The sequence below is a fragment of the Lissotriton helveticus genome, chromosome 3_2, assembly GCF_964261635.1.
Source record: "Lissotriton helveticus chromosome 3_2, aLisHel1.1, whole genome shotgun sequence".
In the NCBI taxonomy this organism is placed as follows: Eukaryota; Metazoa; Chordata; class Amphibia; order Caudata; family Salamandridae; genus Lissotriton; species Lissotriton helveticus.
In genome coordinates this window covers 502,475,026-502,494,730 of record NC_136062.1, presented here as the reverse complement: position 1 = coordinate 502,494,730, position 19,705 = coordinate 502,475,026, and the positions used below count along the sequence as shown (strand labels likewise).

The window sequence follows — 19,705 nt, the reverse complement described above, 5'->3', positions numbered from 1 at the left end:
TCTAAATCATTGAGTAGTGACTTTTGCGTGGACGCAAATGCGTCAATATCTCACGCCTAACTCAAAAAAACTCAAAAAAGCCGGTCAGGCCAGGAACCTCAGAAGCTCGAACTCCCTCCTTCTCATCCCGCCAAAAACTCGAAAACTAAAAACTGCAGCTCGTTTCTTCACCGGAAGCGCGCCCAAAATCTGGAACTCCATTCCCCCCCCACATCAGAACCATTCCCTCGGTTGTAAAATTCGAAAGCCAACTCAAAATCCAGTCCCTCAATTGTGCCCCAGGGAGTCCATAGGAGCACCAGAGTGGGGTAACAGACACCCCGCACCGCTCCATCATCATGTCAGTGAGACTACGAAACAGATGTTCCCTTGACTACGAAGCTGACCCCTCAACATCGCCATGCATTATTATTGACTCGTTCTCTTGCCTGTTTGTTGTCTCTGCAATGTATCCTCTGCAAAGTGCTCTGATACCCTCGGGTCAGGCCAGGGCTATATAAAACCTCTAAAATAAAAAATAAATAAAAAACGCCTGCCTCACAGCAGGCGTAAGACTGACGCAAGTCCTTTCAGATGGGGCTTGCCCCATGTACAAGGACACATTGCTGGAGCTGCCTCACTTTTGTGACACACTCCAGCAATGCGTCATTTTTGCGCCTACAGATACGTCAGAAATCCTGACTCCTTGCGACATGATGCGTCATACAGAAAATATGACGCATCAATCATGTCACAAGGAGTGCGCACTGAGAAGTGACGCATCGCTGCTTTCATGCAGCGATGCGTCACTTCTCATAAATGAGGCCCAGAGTATTTGCTTATTAAGGAAACACTCACAGCGCCTGCAGGGATTGGTCAAAAGGTCCTTGCCAAGGCTTGTCATTGATGAGAATTCCATCAGTAGACTTTGGAGGTACCCAGTCATAGTTTGATAATAGGATAATACCAATAAGTAAAAAGGAACAACTGCTTTTACTATTTAGATAGGTTTGTAACAAAGTGAGAGAGTGGGTGTTTGGTTCTGATTGAGGGGGTGTGAGCCACAATCCCTGTCAGGATGAACCACAAAAGTAATTAAATTAGCCTGGGTTTACCCAGTGGTAGCTTAGCACAATGCATTCGGGCTTCACTCCGACACAATGTACATCGGGGTATATTTATGAATAGGTAACACAGCGCAGCAAGTGACTTTTCTGCGCTGTGTTACAGGAAAAGGTTTTAAAGAAGACAAGGGTACCCCAATAAGTCGCCAGCCACCACCCATCATGAACTCCTAGGATATATTTCTAAATACGTATTACAGGAAAAGGGCAGGAATGTGCCATATTTAACACAATACAGCACGAAAGGCTGCCTAAGCTGCTTAGCGTCAACTCCGGCGCCCTTGCTCCATTGTGAAAGGGTGCCTGCATAAGAGGCAGGATTGTTTTTGTGCAGGAAGGGACACCTTCCTGCACCTTCCTACACAAAAACAATCTGCTCAGACATATACCTCTTTCCATGTGTGCTGCAGGAAGTTATAAGCATAAATAAAGTTATTTCTCCTCGTTGCGCGTCCCCTGGGAAGACGTAGCATTTTGGCGCACCCCCAGGTCTACCAGGAATGGTAACTCTGGGAATGCATCAACATCCATGGGCACCCACACAACGCCCATGGAACGCCTCCTTGGGGCACAGTAGCGCTACGCAGCACTTTGTGCTGCGTTGCGTTACTCCTAATTTATCAAGCCACTCAGGGCCCGCAAAGTAGCCTCGCGTGGCTTGAGTAACTGCATTTTAGGGTTTGTGTCGCCATGCACAAAATTGTGTGGTCAAAGTGTGATGCAAACCCTTGATAAATTCTGCCCCAATGTATGCACACCACACTCGAAGAGTAACAAAGTGAAAGCACAGCACAAGAACACTCTACCACCAATTTAAATGTTTTCTAATTTTAATAAATAAAATTACTACAAACCAACAAAAATCCAATCAGTAGAAAAGGAGTTTTGGATTTTTAAAGTTTAAAGTGAAAAATAGGACCAAAAAGATCAAAGCGCCTACCTCAGGAAAATGCCAACTTTCTAAACATGTTAAGAATTTTGACTTAATGTCCAATTTTACAATTAAAGAGGAATGTAAATTAAAATTCCTTGAGAGCAAACATTACATTTCTACCTACTCCCAGGCAAAAGTTATTGCTTATTAAATGCAATAGGGAAACCTAATGCTATCACATGGGAGAGGTAGGTCTTCCAGTAGTGAAAAATGATATCATATCCAACTTTTTATACAATCTGCACCACGTCTCAAGGGCTGTATAGGGCTAACGAAGATTTAGACCTGGCAATGGGGTTATTTTGCGAAGTCGAATTGGCAGTTTTTAACTGCACACAGGCTGCAGTGGCAGGCCTGAGACAGGATTTACTGGGCTGCTTAAGTGTGTGTCCCAATAGGTGCTGCAGGCCCCATCGTAGCATTTAATTTACAGGCCTTAGGTGAATGTAGTACCACTATACCAGGGACTTATAAGTAAATTCAATGTGCCAATTGGATATAAGACAATTTTACTCGGTTTAGGGGAGTCAGCAGCGGTAAAGTGCACAGAGTCCAAAGGGCAACAAAAACGAATTCCAGCAGAATAGGAGCAGTGAAGGCGAACGGTTCGGGGGCAGAGCACAGTAAGGCTGACAGGTCTAACAAAACCTGAGTGCTATCTCTGCATTAAGAGGTATTGATGGAATATTATTGATTATACCTTGACTTAGATAATAGCTTATACTCACCAGAAGACCACCCTGGAAGAGAAACAGAGGATATGTAGGATACACAGATGAGGAACAAGAGAGGATCAGAAGAAGAGCAGAAGATGAGCAGAAGTGGAGAGAAAGTGTACAAGAGACACAGGAGAGGAACAGCAAAAAAGCAGGAAAGGAGAGAAGAAGTCAGAGAAGAGCATATGAGCAGGGAACATGCAGAAGAGGAGCAGTGTTCGTAATAATCATTTCTAACGCAGGATAACAGAATTTAGGTTATACGTTCGTTTAAAGCTAAAAAAGCCCTGTGATTATACAATACGATTCGTTCATCGATTGCAATATAAAACAACAGTTTCTGAGAAAAGATGCAAATGACACTCAGAACAACAGGCAGAAGTTATTCCAGTATTACAATCGGCCTGAATTTATACTGTGGCGGGAGACAATCCGTTGGGGCTGTAGAGGTAACTCCCTTCGCAAAACCTAAAATGTCAGCATTTAAGAAAAGATGGTAACATTAAAACATGAGCATGGACAATGGTGGCATACCTACTCCGGCCTAATGTGACCACAAGATAAGATAAGAGGGATTGAGGGTTCACTCACCGCTGCTGGAACTCCACCCTAGGAAGAGAAAGAAGAGGAGAGACTTTCAGGAAAGACCCTCAGATTACATAGAGTAGTATCTGCCCGGGAGGACAGTGACCCCCTACAGGGAGGCAAACTCAGGATCAGGTCTGCCCCCATCATGGCTAACCATGGACAGCCTTACCCCCATCCACTCCCTTCTCTTCTGCCCCCAGAGGCCTCCGCGGAGGTCCTGCCTCTCACTTCCTCTGGTCTTATCTCACTTTCAGCCCCTGAGGGTGCAGTGATAGGTATTAACAGCACAGGGAGGGCTCAGCAGCGCCTGCCATCTTGACTTGAAGCAGGCATTGCAGGGTGAGAAATGTAATCTACGGATGTCCCCCACGGACAGCACGTGAACAGGAGTGCCCGGGTCCGTGGGGTGGGGCGTTTCTTTTCCTGGAGTTTTATATAGCGCAAACTTGACCCGAAGGAATCAGTATCAGAGCGCTTTATCTTTCATCCCTCAGGCCTCTACTACCTGCGGCCTCGGTTTGTCGCTATGTACCACAGTACTCCCAGATCATCTGACGTAAATGTTGTACTCTGTGGTAGAAGTAGACACTGGTAGCCAAGTAGATTGAACATGTACCTTTAATCTGTAGTTGGTTCAAGTACATCCAGATGGTATGTAAATACATCAAACAAGTAGTCCAGGTAACAGGTGAAGTAGCCAGTGGATTAGCCAGTAGTAGCCATTAGTTCCAGTGGTAGGAAACTGCTTGTAGTAGCAAACCCCACCCAGCCCATCTCTGTCATTCCTCCCTCACACAGACACGCAACATCCCATGCGTCACTGCATTCCCAACATCCTACAGTAAACATGCACGGTGGCTGAGCAGCAGAAAAAGGGTGAAGTGTGGAAATAGAGTAACTATGCTGGCAAAACAGTAAATCTACTAAAACCCCATCCTTCAGATGTGTCTCAAAAGAGGCAAAATCAACGGCAGTGATTGGGTCCAAGGCCTGGAACCAACTCCCCAACAACCTTCGCTTCATCCAATCAGAAACTCTTTTCAGGAAGGCCCTGAAAACCTGGATTTTTACGGCCCCTGATGCACTGTGCAGAGCACTGGTCTGAACCCTTTCCCCAGCCTCAGTCACCCTGTCTCTCAGTGACCCGCTCAGCGCCACGATGCTCCTCGGAGTGATGGCTGCGCTCTACAAATACTTCTAACATAACATAACATGAGCACCAGTTGCGGTACATAAGGACACATTCATTTACATTAGGCACGGGGAGATTACGGATTTGCCCGGAATCACGGGATGTTGAGCGTCATAGCCGAGACTTGGACGCTGTTGTCCAGCTTCAAGGTGGAATGCATTTGGGATGGTCATGCGTGCCTGTGGTTTCTGCCTTGATCCAGCGTCTGGAAGCTCCCAATAGTGTTTATTAGGAGTTTTGAGATACAAAGGCACACGGGCTCGGCATCGTGTGTTGGAACAAGGAAGGAATGTCCCTGCTTGTTTAAAGAACATTTTTATTGTTTCTACGTAGGTGAGTGGTGTAGTGTCATGTCACGTCATGTCCTGTTATGCTATGCCATGTCATTTTATCTCATGTTATACTATGTAACACCATGTCATGTCTTACTATGTTATGCCATACCATGCTATGATTTGTCATGTCATGTCATCTTATGCTATGTCATTTCAAGTCAAGTCATGCTATGTTGTGGTATGGTATGGTATGTCATGCTATGTTATGCCATGTCATGCTATGTCATGCTATGTTATGCCATGTCATGATATGTCATGCTATGTTATGCCATGTCAGGATATGTCATGCTATGTTATGCAATGTCATGTTATCTCATCTTACGCTATGTTACGCCATGTCATGATATGTCATGCTATGTTATGCCATGTCATGATATGTCATGCTATGTTATGCCATGTCATGATATGTCATGCTATGTTATGCAATGTCATGTTATCTCATCTTACGCTGTTACGCCATGTCATGATATGCCATGCTATGTTACGCCATGTCATGATATGTCATGCTATGTTATGCCATGTCATGATATGTCATGCTATGTTATGCCATGTCATGATATGTCATGCTATGTTGTGCCATTTAATGATATGTCATGCTATGTCATGATATGTCATGCTATGTTATGCCATGTCATGATATGTCATGCTATGTTATGCCATGACATGATATGTCATGCTATGTTATGCAATGGCATGTTATCTCATCTTACGCTATGTTACACCATGTCATGATATGTCATGCTATGGTATGCCATGGCATGATATGTCATGCTATGTTATGCCATGTCATGTTATGCCATGTAATGATATGTCATGCTATGTTATGCAATGTCATGTTATCCCATCTTAGGCTATGTGACGCTATGTCATGTCATTCTATGTTATGTGGCCTTGTATCACCTGGGCCTCTAGAGACTTAAACTCTACAACTTATACGGCCTGGTTTCCTGGTGTTTCCCTTGTCTCCAGGTCATCTTGAGAGTTAAATTCAACAAGTGATATGGTTTGATGTCAAGGTTTTTCCATTGTCCCCAGGGCCTCTAAAGAGTTAAACTCTACATGTGATATGACGTGACTTCCTAGTGTTTTACTGTCCCCCTGGGACTCCAGAGGGTTAAACCCCTTAAGTGACGTGGCCTGGTTTCCTGGTGTTTCCACTGTCACCTCAGCCTCAAGGGAGTTGACTTCATGCTTGTCTTTGACCATGCAACGGCCTCCACCGTCTTTGGCTGAGTTCTCACCCTAGAGATACCACACCCATCCATATCTACATACAGTATTCTAATGATTCTACTTTCATATTCACTGCAGGTGGCATTTGTATTGATTTAACGTCCTCCAAACCTTATGTATTAGAGCTGTACAGATTGTAAAGGAGGAGAGTAGTAAAGTCTGCTTACCACATTACTGGCTCCACCCTGTGAGGACAAAAAGAGAACAGCATTAGCTAAAGGCTTCAACATGGGAGGACGACACAATATTAACACAACAAGCTGTGGAGAAACAAAAGAAGCTAAAAACATTGGGATCAAACAAGACAGGGTCCGAAGGGAGCCCCGTGACCGCTGCTGGACTCCCAACAACTTAGTGTAAGATTCCAGACTGATATGTGAAGCAGTCACAAACAAGACAGTTACACAAACCGGAAGCTCACCAATCACATTTAATTTAGTTGGGGGTTTAATGCACCTCATCAAGACACACCATGGTCTGGAGTTTTCTGCATGCCAGCGTTTCCATTGCATGAGACCGGAGCCCTCACACGCTGGCCGTGCACTGCTAATTACCCCACATATTACATCACTCATGACATCTTCTAAGACATCATTAGTAATATCACCACAACATTTGCAGTGGAATTATTGATGGGAAAACTGTGCATAGTGGATGCACGATTTACCTTAGGGCAGGAGTCATAGTTGCTTGAGATAAGTATAACTATACCTGCTGAATTTCTAGTTTAAAATATTAGGTTTAGTCTTTCCTGTTTTCAGTTTCTATTTTTTGTAAATTCAGTTATTTTTTCTGAGTTGTCAAGTGATTTCAATACCTTAAAAAAACAGTTGTTATCAGTGGTTTTTCATTTTCGGGCCACTTAAAACAAGAGAAAAAGTGTTTTTCCGGTGTTTATTGTACGTTTTGCTTTTATTATTGCCTGCTTTCTGCACTGATAGTCAATGGTATATAGTCAGTGTACGTACAGTGTATTTGAGATCCAAATAGTTTTTTGCAAATTAAACTTATTGTAGTATACCATACAATACATCTTCAGTGAGTCTTCGTTCATGTGCACACACTCTTTCCTTCCCATGTAAACTTTTTTCTGTGAAAAGGCCCTCTCAACATTGGCACTTGAGAAGGGCAATGCCAAAACTGCCAGTACACAATTTGTTAACCCTGGACAGTGATATACCTTTCCATGCCAGTACCGGTGCACGTGAAGATTGTGATTCTCTGGGCAGGTTCTGCAACATTTGCATTGAGCTGGGCACTTATTCCCTCAGAGTTATTGAAGTGGTCAAACATTAAGCAGCACTATTGAATCTACGGAGGAAATTCACCTTTACTGAAGGGATCTAGAACTTGTACAGAGCACTATAGTAAGGTTTCATTTACCTCAAATGCCATTGGTGGTGAAGGGACATTTCTATGCATCATTGCAAGCCATTTCTCATACATTGTAAAATAAAAGTTACTGTGTTGCTCTTCAATATTGCTTAGCTTACCAAGTGGCAAGAACTGTAACATGGAACATGTGGCAGTGCCAAAGTCACTAAAGGTGTCGCCCAACCTACTCTCAAGGAGATGTTTCACATCTACACCAATTATGCTGAACACTTGGCAGACAAGGATTTTTTCAGACTCTAGTTTTTTATTCTGTCCACTACAGCAGTTATTATTGCCTGTAAAATCTAAGAATGCAGTAGAGTGTACTTTTTCACATCACATTCAATATGCGACCAAAGTTCCTCACATATCTTGCCTTTGGCATTTTCACTAAGCACACATTCTGTGAACGGTTGCCACTTGGATAATATAGCATTCATAGCCCCTTGGGCTGTGAACCACCGGCTAAATGACACAGTTGGGATGACTCTTTCTTTGATGCCACACAAAGCACAACAGGAGAAATATTTGTGTTTTAGTTCCCGCTCATAACAAAACAGTGCACCAGAATGGACTAAAAAGTCAATCGCATTCCTCATTAACTCTGAAGATTGTAAAGATGCTTTCAGCAAACCAGCTAGCAAGTGGCAAGGTTCTCTTACAGGGAAGCACTTCAGCTCGGTATCAATTTTGACAGGTCATCAAACAACTTTTTCATACACATAGCTGAATCACTGCAAATATAAACAATATCACTCCAATCTTTGTTGAACTTGGAAAGAACCTTTTTGCAGCAGCATTACAAGTGGCACTGTGTTCCATGTTTTCCAAAAGTCTGGTGTCATGTTTTCACCACTATCCCAGATGCTTGGTGATAGCGCTCTTTATACATATACTTTTCACTACACCTTGCATTGAATGTTTAAAGCCCAAGGTGTTGGCAATTCACCTACTATCAATACTGACTCACTAGACACTGAGGGTTGATGTATCAAGGGGTTTTACCTATTCTCTGTGGGTAAATGCAATGGTACATATTGGGAAGAATTCTTATGAAACCAGCCATTTTACCTATGTTGAAAGAATGAAACGCAGACAAAATTAAAAAAAATTATTTTGATATTTCCTGATTCTCTACAGTTTATAAAATAATTAAATGAGACCGAAACATGCTTCTAAACCCTGCATCTTTAGATCAAAGACCGCAAAACTGAAAAAAGAAAAAGGAAGAAGAAACAAGATTTTAGTGGCAAAATAATGTAAGCCCAGTCTTTCTTAATGCTAGCTTGTATAACAAAGTTACATTGTATTGGCCCCTTCAGGAAGAAAAGAATGACTCTTTCACTCTCTTTTTCCTTTCTTTGAATGGCATTTAGTTTGTGGTTGTGCAGGTTTTTTTTCAGTGTTTATATATTTTCACTGGTGAGGGCTATTTCTCTTTCAGTGGGGTTTTATCAGTTATTACAGGTTTAAACCTAAAACCCCACAACATAATTATGTTGTTCTAGCACATTGTATATTGCTGCGATGTTCTCCTTTGCATACATTTGCTTAACTACATGTCATCGGATGTATCTGAGCTGGCATGGACATGTGAGCATGTAAATGATGTGGCTTCTATTGCAGTTGGTGTATGTTCCTTTTGTCCAGTTCATGTGATTTCTTAGATTGATGGTTTGTACTTTTGTGGTTAGATGGCACAGCGAGCTAGATCCACATGGAAAATGTCCTGTGACGGGTTTTAGGCCCCAGATGTTGTGCATCATTTCTCTCAAGTGGGGAAGTTGTTTTGGTCTTGGTCAAACTTCCCCACAGGAGAAAAGAGATATCCAACATACACACAAATGAGTACCCACTTCTTGGAACATCAACAGACTAAGACCAATTTGGAGTGGATCATCTTGGAAACACTAAAAAAGTGGATACAAATGCAGAAAGAAAAAGAACAAAGATGGTTGTACAAATTGGAGACCAGCAGAAAAGGGCTGAACGATACTATTCCCTGGCTACCGAACAGACGATGTGACCTACATAACTGGATCTTCAGACAATAATGTAACACACTGCGGGGAAGAATTACAAGAACTGACTCATCTCTACATATTAGAAGAGATGCGTCAGTTAATTTGCGTCACGCAAAAAAACCCTAGTGCCACCATGGATGCGTCACATTTACAATGTGGTACGCCATGTTGCAAGGAATGACAGATGCGTGACGCATCTGTTGGCATAAAAGCAATGCATTGCTGGAGTCGTGTTGCAAGCACGACACAACAACAGCAATGCTTCGGAATTTATTTATTTTATTTGTTAAGTTTATAAGTCGCGCAGCTACCCAAAAAGGGTTTCCCGGCGCCAAGACAGAGCAAAACAGCAGAACAAAACCTAACATAGATTTTACTGGTCAAATAGCCATGTCTTGACATTTTTTCGGAAACGTACATAGTTGGTTTCTTTCCGTATGAAGGTGGGAAGTGTATTCCAGACTAAATAGGAAAAAGATCTCCCACCTACACTAGAAAGTTTAAACCTTGGCACAATGAAATTAGCTGCCGTTTGAGATCGTAGATGGCGTGTAGGTACATAAGAATGCACTACTGCTTGGAGGTATTTGGGGGCGGTACCAGCTTTTATCTTGAACATGTAGCTCAGGGCTTTGAATTTAATGCGATTCTCCACCCTGAGCCAGTGTAGGTAGGTCACGTAGATGGCCAGAGATGCTAGATGTTTTAGGGACCTTGCAAAGCAGCCTGACCACAGAGTTTTGTATCAACTGCAATCTACGTACCACGGCCTTGTTTGACCCAAGGTAGAGGATGTTTCCGTAGTCAAGTCGAGATGTTATAAGCGCATTGACTACGGTCTGTTGGGTGGAGACAGGCAGCTTCCACAGAATTTTCTTCAACCATTTCAAAATGGTGAAACATAGAGCAGCTAATTTTCCAGTTTGTTGGTTCATAGATAAAGTACTATCCACAATCACACCAAGGTTACGAACATGGCTGGTCGGAGCTGGGAGATTTCCCATTTGAGTAGGCCAATGGGAGGAATTCCAAAGATCTTTATGTTGTCCTAGGACTAGAACCTCCGTCTTATCTCCGTTAAGTTTTAACTGGTTTGCAGTCATCCAGTCAAAAATATCAGTAAGACCCAATTTGAGATTGGAGGGAGCCAATGAACTGGAATCAGAAAGTGAGAAGATGATTTGAGAATCATCTGCATAGGTCATAAGGGAAGACCTACTTTGTCAGCTATATCTGCTAAGCCTATTCCTGTTATGCTGTGTCACTACTCAAGCGGGCGTAAGGTTTTGACGCAGTGGTGTCGTAGAAGTGACACACTTTTACAAGGCTTTCTTACGTTGGAACGCCCACCCTGGTGACCGTCCTGAATCACTCAGAAGCGGTCGCCCCACCACGCTCCCTGGCCACTTGAGTATCTGTGCTTCGTTTTTGCTCTCATCGCGCATTGCTTGCTTGTTGCATTTCCTTGTGGCGCTTTGAACCCCATATCCTCCGTGCCTGACTTAAATCGCAGCGCTTCATTGAAATCAGTGCTCACTGTCATAATTGCATATGATGTGCCTGTAGTAAATGGTAAGCTTCACTTTGTAGAACATATTCCTCAGTGCGTTCATATAATCATAGCGCTTCATTGCTCCCAGTGCTCATTGCTGTAACTATAATCTTCCTGCGCCTGGAATCAATCTATTTATCTTGCGGCCATTTTGCTGTTTGTCGTTCTGCCTCCTGGCTCGTCTGTACACCCCGCCCCCCGCCTCCCAGCTGACCCTCCCTCGCCCGCCACCTCCACTATCCATATATGACAGATGCTTTTGCGCGCAGCGTTCACGCGCAGCAATCGCGCCCCATGCGCGCCGAAGGTGCGCCAAAGGTAAGCCCGTCTACGCCCGTCCGCGCCTGGACCGCGCCCAACGCCAGACACCCTGGTCCCCGCAAACCGCACTCCTCCCGCATAACGTATGACGCCGCCACCCTCCTAGCCCTTAAACCCGGACGTACATCACAATACTACGCAGCTGCCCCAGGACGTACCCACGGCCCCTTCGCCTGCCACTCCTGCAAGTTCGCCTGCATCAAGACCCCCACCAAAATCACTGACTCCAAACACAGCTCCGACCCTAACCACCTGAAGTGCATCCTGCTTAACACCCGCTCGATCCGCAGACACGCCACCGAACTCTGGGATCTACTCGACACTACATCACCGGACGTCGCCTTCCTTACTGAAACATGGATGAACGCATCATCAACACCCGACATCGCCATAGACATCCCGAACAACTAAAAGATCATCCGAAAAGACCGCACCATCCAAACAGGAGGAGGAATCGCCATCGTCCATAAGAACTCCATCAAAATCACGACTAGATCCGACGATAACCTTGCTACCGCCGAACACCTTCACTTCCAGATCCACACCGACCCTAACACCGCACTTAGAGGCACCCTCATCTACAGACCACCAGGAACCCGTAAACAATTCAGCGAAGATATCACTGACTTCATCAGTCCACATGCCCTCGCCTCCGAGAACTACATTCTACTAGGAGACCTCAACTTCCACCTGGAAAAGAAAAACGACAGCAACACCACCACCCTTATTGACAACCTGGCCAATCTCGGCCTCAAACAACTTGTTGACACCCCCACCCATGTAGCCGGACACACGCTCGACCCAATCTTCACCTCAAGCAAACTCATCTCTTTCGACCGCACCACAGCTATCCATTGGACGGACCACAGCTGCGTTCACTTCAGCTACAAAACCACCTCAACCCACAACCCCCCACAACCTATTCCCCGAAGAAAATGGAACAAAATCACCACCGACCAACTCCTCACATCGCTCAACCAAAACCCACCCGTTCTCTCATCGGACCCAAACCATGCTGCCATCAAATTCAAACAATGGATCACTCACAGCGCTGACGAACTAGCACCCTTGAAAAACCATCACACCAAACAAAACAGCAAAAAGGCCCCCTGGTTCAACGATGACCTTAAGAAATCCAAAAAGCTATGCCGTACTCTCGAGAAAACATGGAGAAAAAACCCAACCTCTGACAACATGACCACCTTCAAGACAGCCACCCGCAAACACCACCAGTTGATTCGATCCACCAAGAAAGCAGCATTCAAGAATCGACTCGACAACAACGCCCATAACAGCAAAGAACTATTCAACATCGTCAAAGAATTCGCCAACCCCACCGCAGCCTCAAACGACATCACTCCCTCCCAAGACCTCTGCGACTCGTTATCCTCCTTCTTCTACAACAAAATTGCCGACATACATAACAGCTTCGAAAACAGTCCCCACGAACAATCCTCTCCACCCCCTTCTGAACCTAAACCGCCCTCTAACAACCTCAGCGCCTGGAACCCAATAAACACTGAAGACACTATCCGCCTAATGAATTCCATCCTCTCTGGCTCGCCAACCGACCCCTGTCCCCACCACATCTTCAACAAAGCAGACTCCATCATCGCACCCCATCTCCGTGATGTCATCAACTGCTCCTTCAACTCTGCTACCTTCCCAGAAAGCTGGAAACATGCCGAAGTCAGCGCCCTCCTGAAGAAACCCACAGCAGACCCCTCTGAACTTAAAAACTACAGCCCCATATCCCTCCTCCCATTCCCGGCCAAAGTCATCGAGAAAGCCGCTAATAGCCAACTCGCCACTTTCCTCGAATCCAACAACTCCCTCGATCCCTCACAGTCCAGATTTCGAGCCAAACACAGCACCGAGACCGCCCTTATTGCAGCGACAGACGACATCCGAACACTATTGGACAAGGGAGAAACAGTTGCCCTCATCCTACTCGACCTCTCCGCTGCCTTCGACACTGTCTGTCACAGCACCCTCATACAATGCCTCAGCAACATCGGAATAAAAGGAAAATCCTTGGACTGGATCATCTCGTTCCTAGCTGGGAGAACTCAGAGAGTCCGACTTCCCCCTTTCAAATCAGAGGCCACCGACGTCATCTGCGGTGTACCGCAAGGATCATCACTCAGTCCCACCCTCTTCAACGTCTACATGAGTCCACTCGCTTCCATCGCGCATCAACACAACCTTAACATCATCTCCTACGCTGACGACACCCAGCTGATCCTTTCCCTCACCAAAGACCCCTACACCGCCAAAACCAATCTTCACGAAGGTATGAAAGAAGTAGCCGTATGGATGAAACACAGCCGCCTAAAACTTAACTCAGATAAAACGGAAGTGCTCATCCTAGGATCATCCCCCTCTGCCTGGGACGACTCATGGTGGCCTTCGGATCTGGGCTCAGCACCCACACCCACAGACCACGCACGCAACCTTGGCTTTATCCTAGACTCCTCACTCTCGATGACCAAACAAGTCAACGCCGTCTCATCCTCCTGCTTCAACGCACTCCGTATGCTCAAAAAAATCTTCCGCTGGATCCCCTCCAAGACAAGAAAGACTGTCACCCACGCACTAGTCATGAGTAGACTGTACTACGGAAACACCCTCTACGCCGGAATTACAGCCAAATTACAGAAAAAACTCCAACGCATCCAAAACGCATCAGCGAGACTCATTTTGGACATCCCTCGCCAAGATCACATCACCGGCCACCTGAAAAACCTCCACTGGCTTCCCGTCAACAAAAGAATAACATTCCGTCTCCTCACCCACGCACACAAGGCCCTCTACAATCTAGGACCCGAATGCCTCAACACACGACTGTCCTTCTACACACCCACCCGCCAACTAAGATCGTCCAATCAAGGCCTTGCCGCAGTTCCGCGTATCCAAAGATCCACCATGGGAGGTAGATCCTTCTCCTACCTGGCGGCCAAGACCTGGAACTCACTCCCCACTCACCTCCGCCTTTCACAGAACCACATCTCCTTCAGAAAAGAACTTAAAACCTGGTTATTTGATAAATAATGATCCCCCTCCCCAAGCGCCTTGAGACCCTCTGGGTGAGTAGTGCGCTATATAAATTCTTGAACTTGAACCCTGCATACATTATACCTGCCGTAGGTATAATGCGGTACAGGGCTTTACAACGTGATGCATCTTCCTAGATGGCCTATCACCATTGTTAACGAAAAAGTAGAACTTTTGGGCTGGTTTGTAAGTACCTCACTAGCCAACAACACACAGAGAAACGTGTCTGGGATCCATGCACCAAAGACTCTTCAGATGAGGATCGACCCCCGGTCAGATCAGACGAGGACCACGGAGGTGAAAACACCGGGGTCCGTATACCTGAGAGGTGATCACAGCAGCACCAAGGATGTCCTTCATAGAAAGCTATCCTAGGGGTAGCTGTGGAGAGCAGCCTTCAGGCTAAGTCTTGAAGGAATGTAAAGCAGCTTGTTTTACCAGTCTATAATCTCAAGAATGACCAAATGAAAGGAGAACCACACCAGGTACATATATAAAATATATGTATTTATTCTAAACACATCCCTCTAGTCTCTTTATGAGGCTAGAGGCAAAAGTACATTCAGTAAACTTATTTAGCAGACAGTAAATTAGCACAATATACGTTGAGCCCTCAAAAACCATATATTAAGAAAGTGGTAGAAGTACCACAACTTGACTTGACACATGGCCTAGAGCCTGTAGAAGTGCTGGGACCACAAAGAAACACCCATGGTAGTGACACAGGGGACCCACGGGGGACGCGTGCAGTGTCTAAACACAGCCGCGAATCAGCATTAACTTCTATGGGGAAAGGCGTGGTTGGAAATTTAAATAAAGGGACACTTAGAAGAGGACTTTGAGCAAACTCCTTCAGACTTGAGGGGTTCTAGAATCAACACCCACGGGAGCACCGGAGTACTCAAGTTACCTCACTCAGGGAAGCCGGGTGCATAGGTGTCTTTTGGTGTCGGGTTTTCGTCGTCGTTTTCAATGGCAAAGTGCTGCTGCCGTCCAAGTGGAAAGTGTCCAGTATGATCCAAGCCTGGATCGAAGATGTGAAGAACCTGGAGGCAGAGGGAACAGAGTCTGGGTCACTTGCCAGTGACCAGGGACACGATAGTCGAATTCCCACCGATGTCGGGTGATTTCAGGTGAAGAAGGTGAAGTTTGACTCTTCAGCCACGGGGACCAGGAGGCATCGATGATGACCAGGATCTGGAATCGAGCTGCCCCACAAACGATGTTGAGTGCTGCAGTGTCAGTGCCCAGATTGGACCCAACAAGCCTTGGCAACAGCAGCCCATACAGGAGTCAAAGAAATGCTGCGGTGCAGACCAGCACGGTCCGAGGGACTCACCACGTGGGAGAGAGTCAGGGCACATCTGGAGAAACTAGGGAAGCCCAAGGAAATTCAGAATTGCCTTCGCAGGGATCCACCAGTCGATGGACCAGGGATTGTGAAGGAGCCTCAAGTGGAAATTCAAGAAGCGGGCTCATGGAACACTGGTGGAGTGTAGGCCCACAATCTTCAGTGCAGATGATGCGCGGGGCTTGGGCTAGAAGTAACCCAAAGCACAACTTCAAGGGATGTCCATAAGTCAATGCACTTGCGAATGTGCACGGTGTCCAGGAGTTCTGGTTCCACGTCACTTGTGAGGGCTGTGGGTCTCAGCTTTGCTGGGGACTCGGGTTGGCCTCTGAGAAGTCTGGAAATTCTCTTCCTGTATTGTAAATACTTCAGAGTCCATCTGGAACTTCAGAAATGCAGACTGGCAAGATGCTTCATTGGTGCCTGCCAAGCAGGGGAGTCACTCCTTGACCCCAAGGGAGATTCTTCCATCTTCTAGTCTTTAGTAGAGCATTGAAGTTCCAGATTTCAGTTTCGTCCAGGTGTAATCTAAACTTCTGTTGCCAGAGATTCCTTACTTGTACCTAAGAAAGGGGGTGGAGATACTCTGGGGACCCACCTATGTGATGGTTTGGATAGGGGGGTGGATACACCCATTTCCTTTGTCCAATTTTGCGCCAGAGCAGGGGCTGAGTGCCCCTGCAACAGGTTTGGGCTGGACTATGCACAGGGACACCAAATGTGCCCCCAGTGCAGACTTCAAAGCACTCTTGGTGTGCTCCCACCCAGCCCAAATACACTAAAGCCTGTCTGGGAGGTGTTTACACCTCCCTGTGACAGGAAGCCCATTGTCCAGGCCTCCCCTGCCGGAGTTTCGGTCAGCAGCAGGTGGTCAGACCCATGTATGTGGCTATGGCATCCATTTTGTGATGTTAGGGCTCTTTTAAATTATTTCCGGCTAGACCAGTGTGTACATGTCTCTCCCTCTAGAAGAGTGGAATTCTACCCCTGCCGCAAGGACTGGCCAGGGGGGGGGACTAGGATTCCAAAGTGTTTGACACCAAATGTTTCCATGCAGCCATTCCAAAGTTTGCATTTACCGCGAGGTTATAATGTACTTAAGGGTATATGGTCTGGCTGCATCACTGAACAGTCTCAGAGAATAGGCTCCGAAAGCTGCAGAGGGGCCCAGCTCATGCACGGGCACCCTCTCACACAAAACCAAGCACTCTGCCTTCAGGATTGATAAGGCCTGCCATAGGAGTGACTGATAGGTTTATATGTGCAGTGATTAAAGGAAGATATAGGTAACCTATCTTAGTAAGGGGTGCATGCACCACCTTACCCCGGCTGCAGTAGCAGTCCAGTGGTGTCAATTTGAAAGGCTTCCCAGGGGTGGCAAAATACAAGCTTCAGCCCCTGATAGGCCTCTGGGGTACCTATGCCCTTGGTACCTAGTGTACCATATACTAGGGACTCACAAGGGTACGCCAGTAACCAAACTGGAGGGTACCTATAGTACTTGGAATCAATTTAGAGAGGAAGCAGCTAGGCTGGAGCTCTGAATAGCAGGTTCCCAGCCAAACTAAGTAAAAAACCATCAAAACGACAGGAAAGAAATGGGGGCAACCATGTAGTCAGATTCCACCTTTCTACAAGCACCATCAAGGATGTCTCAGAGCCTGAGAGGGGATCACAGCAGCACAACCTCTCCTCTGCAGAGACTGTGCCCACCTAGATGCCATCTGTAGGGCCTGGCTTCTCCTCTCCCCTGCTGAGACTGATCCCACCTAGATGCCATCTGTAGGGCCTGGCTTCTCCTCTCCTCTGCTGAGACTGAGCCCCCCTAATTGCCATCTGCATGGCCCGAACTCTCCTATCCTGAGACTGAGCCCACCTAGATGCCATCTGCAGGGCCCGGCCTTTCCCCTGCTAGGACGGAACCCCCTTAGATGTCATTCGCAGGGCTCGGCTTTTCCTCTGCTGAGACTGAGCCCACCTAGATGCCATCTGCAGGGTCTGCCCGCTTCTCTGCTGAGACTGAGTCTACTTAGATGCCATCTGCATGGCCCTGCCTCTCCCCTCCTGAGACTGAGACCACCTAAATGCTATCTGCAGGGACTGGCCTCTCTTCTGCTGTGACTGAGTCCACCTAGATGCCATCTTCAGGGCCTAGCCGCTCCTCTGCTGGGACTGAGCTCACCTAGATGCCATCTGCAGGGCCCGGCTTTTCCTCTGCTGGGACTGAGCCCACCTAGATGCCATGTGTAGGGTCTGAACTCTCCTCTGCTGAGACTGAGCCCACCTAGATGCCATCTGTAGGGCCTGGCCACTCCTCTCCTCTGCTGAGACTGAGCCCCCCTAATTGCCATCTGCATGGCCCGAACTCTCCTATCCTGAGACTGAGCCCACCTAGATGCCATCTGCAGGGCCCGGCCTTTCCCCTGCTAGGACGGAACCCCCTTAGATGTCATTCGCAGGGTTCGGCTTTTCCTCTGCTGAGACTGAGCCCACCTAGATGCCATCTGCAGGGTCTACCCGCTTCTCTGCTGAGACTGAGTCTACTTAGATGCCATCTGCATGGCCCTGCCTCTCCCCTCCTGAGACTGAGACCACCTAAATGCTATCTGCAGGGACTGGCCTCTCTTCTGCTGTGACTGAGTCCACCTAGATGCCATCTTCAGGGCCTAGCCGCTCCTCTGCTGGGACTGAGCTCACCTAGATGCCATCTGCAGGGCCCGGCTTTTCCTCTGCTGGGACTGAGCCCACCTAGATGCCATGTGTAGGGTCTGAACTCTCCTCTGCTGAGACTGAGCCCACCTAGATGCCATCTGTAGGGCCTGGCCACTCCTCTCCTCTGCTGAGACTGAGCCCCCAAGATGCCAGTTGCATGGCCCGAACTCTCCTGTCCTGTGACTGAGTCCACCTAGATGCCATCTGCATGGGACGAACTCTCCTCTGCTGAGACTGAGCCTACCTAGATGCCATCTGCAGGGCCCAAACTCTCCTGTTCTGAGACTGAGCCCACCTTGATTATTCTCAGCTGATCTCACTCCATGCCCATAGTTTGGAGTGCATCTGGACATGCCGGGCACTGATGCTTCTTTTGGGGTGCTGCCATCTGTATTGGGCATTGCCAACTGAGCTGCTGGGAAGTATTCCCAGTCCCCAGGGCCCTGTACCTAGTCTGATTATATATGTTAGGTTTGGGTGCTTGTGGGTACACTGGCTATCCCTGCTTAGTTTGGGGGCTTTTTCGCACATATGAAACCTATGCTTGGGTAGTTGGCTGCAGTTCTGCATACTCCGTACTCTGCTTTAGTGGTGCAACAACGTTAGTAAGCCTCAATTTGCACCCCAGTTTTAGTAAAGGCACGGCTGTGTGGCACCAGGTGAGGAGACAGCGGGCACGTGGTTGGAGATGGTTGTTACCTCTGGGGTGAAGACATTTCTACCTGCACCCCTTGCCCTTATTCTGTATGCAGATCGGGTAGAAAAGCTTTAGCCCGGAAACAGGCTTCGATTGGGTTGAGTCTCCCAGCTTCCATGTCCCCCATGGGCAGGGGCTCTCTAATCCTGCAGATAGGGTGTGGTACTTGAGTATATCTCATCACTTCAGCATCTGGTTCTCTTGTCACAAACTGGCACATCCTCCCCAGGTAAGCTGCTGCTTAAGACTAGGACTTGGTGCACCCCCAGTGGAAGGACTGGGTCCCTTTGCCGCCCTTCACGTGAGCCAGGGTTAGTCTATAGGGGCCCCGTGTATGAAGCATCAGGCCGATTCCAACCACAAAAATGCTTCTACATGTGTACAAAACACATAGGGCCAGATGTACGACCCATTTTTGCATGCGCAAACAGGTTTGCAACCCCCTTTGTGACAGGCTCTTAAAATATTTTTTAAGGGCAGACAGTGGTCTCAAGGACCACTGCCTGCCCTTAAAAAATG

General features: G+C 46.9%; 1 long non-coding RNA gene across 1 annotated transcript in view; it reads right to left on the bottom strand.

Annotated features, from left to right (window-relative positions):
- Positions 1-6,267: 6,267 nt before the first annotated feature.
- The window catches only part of LOC144826383 (uncharacterized), a 187,281-nt gene continuing 173,843 nt past the window's right edge, over positions 6,268-19,705 (bottom strand). Inside the window, exon 4 of the long non-coding RNA XR_013609809.1 lies at positions 6,268-6,286. This is a non-coding gene — a long non-coding RNA (uncharacterized LOC144826383). The remainder of the gene's footprint in view (positions 6,287-19,705) is intronic.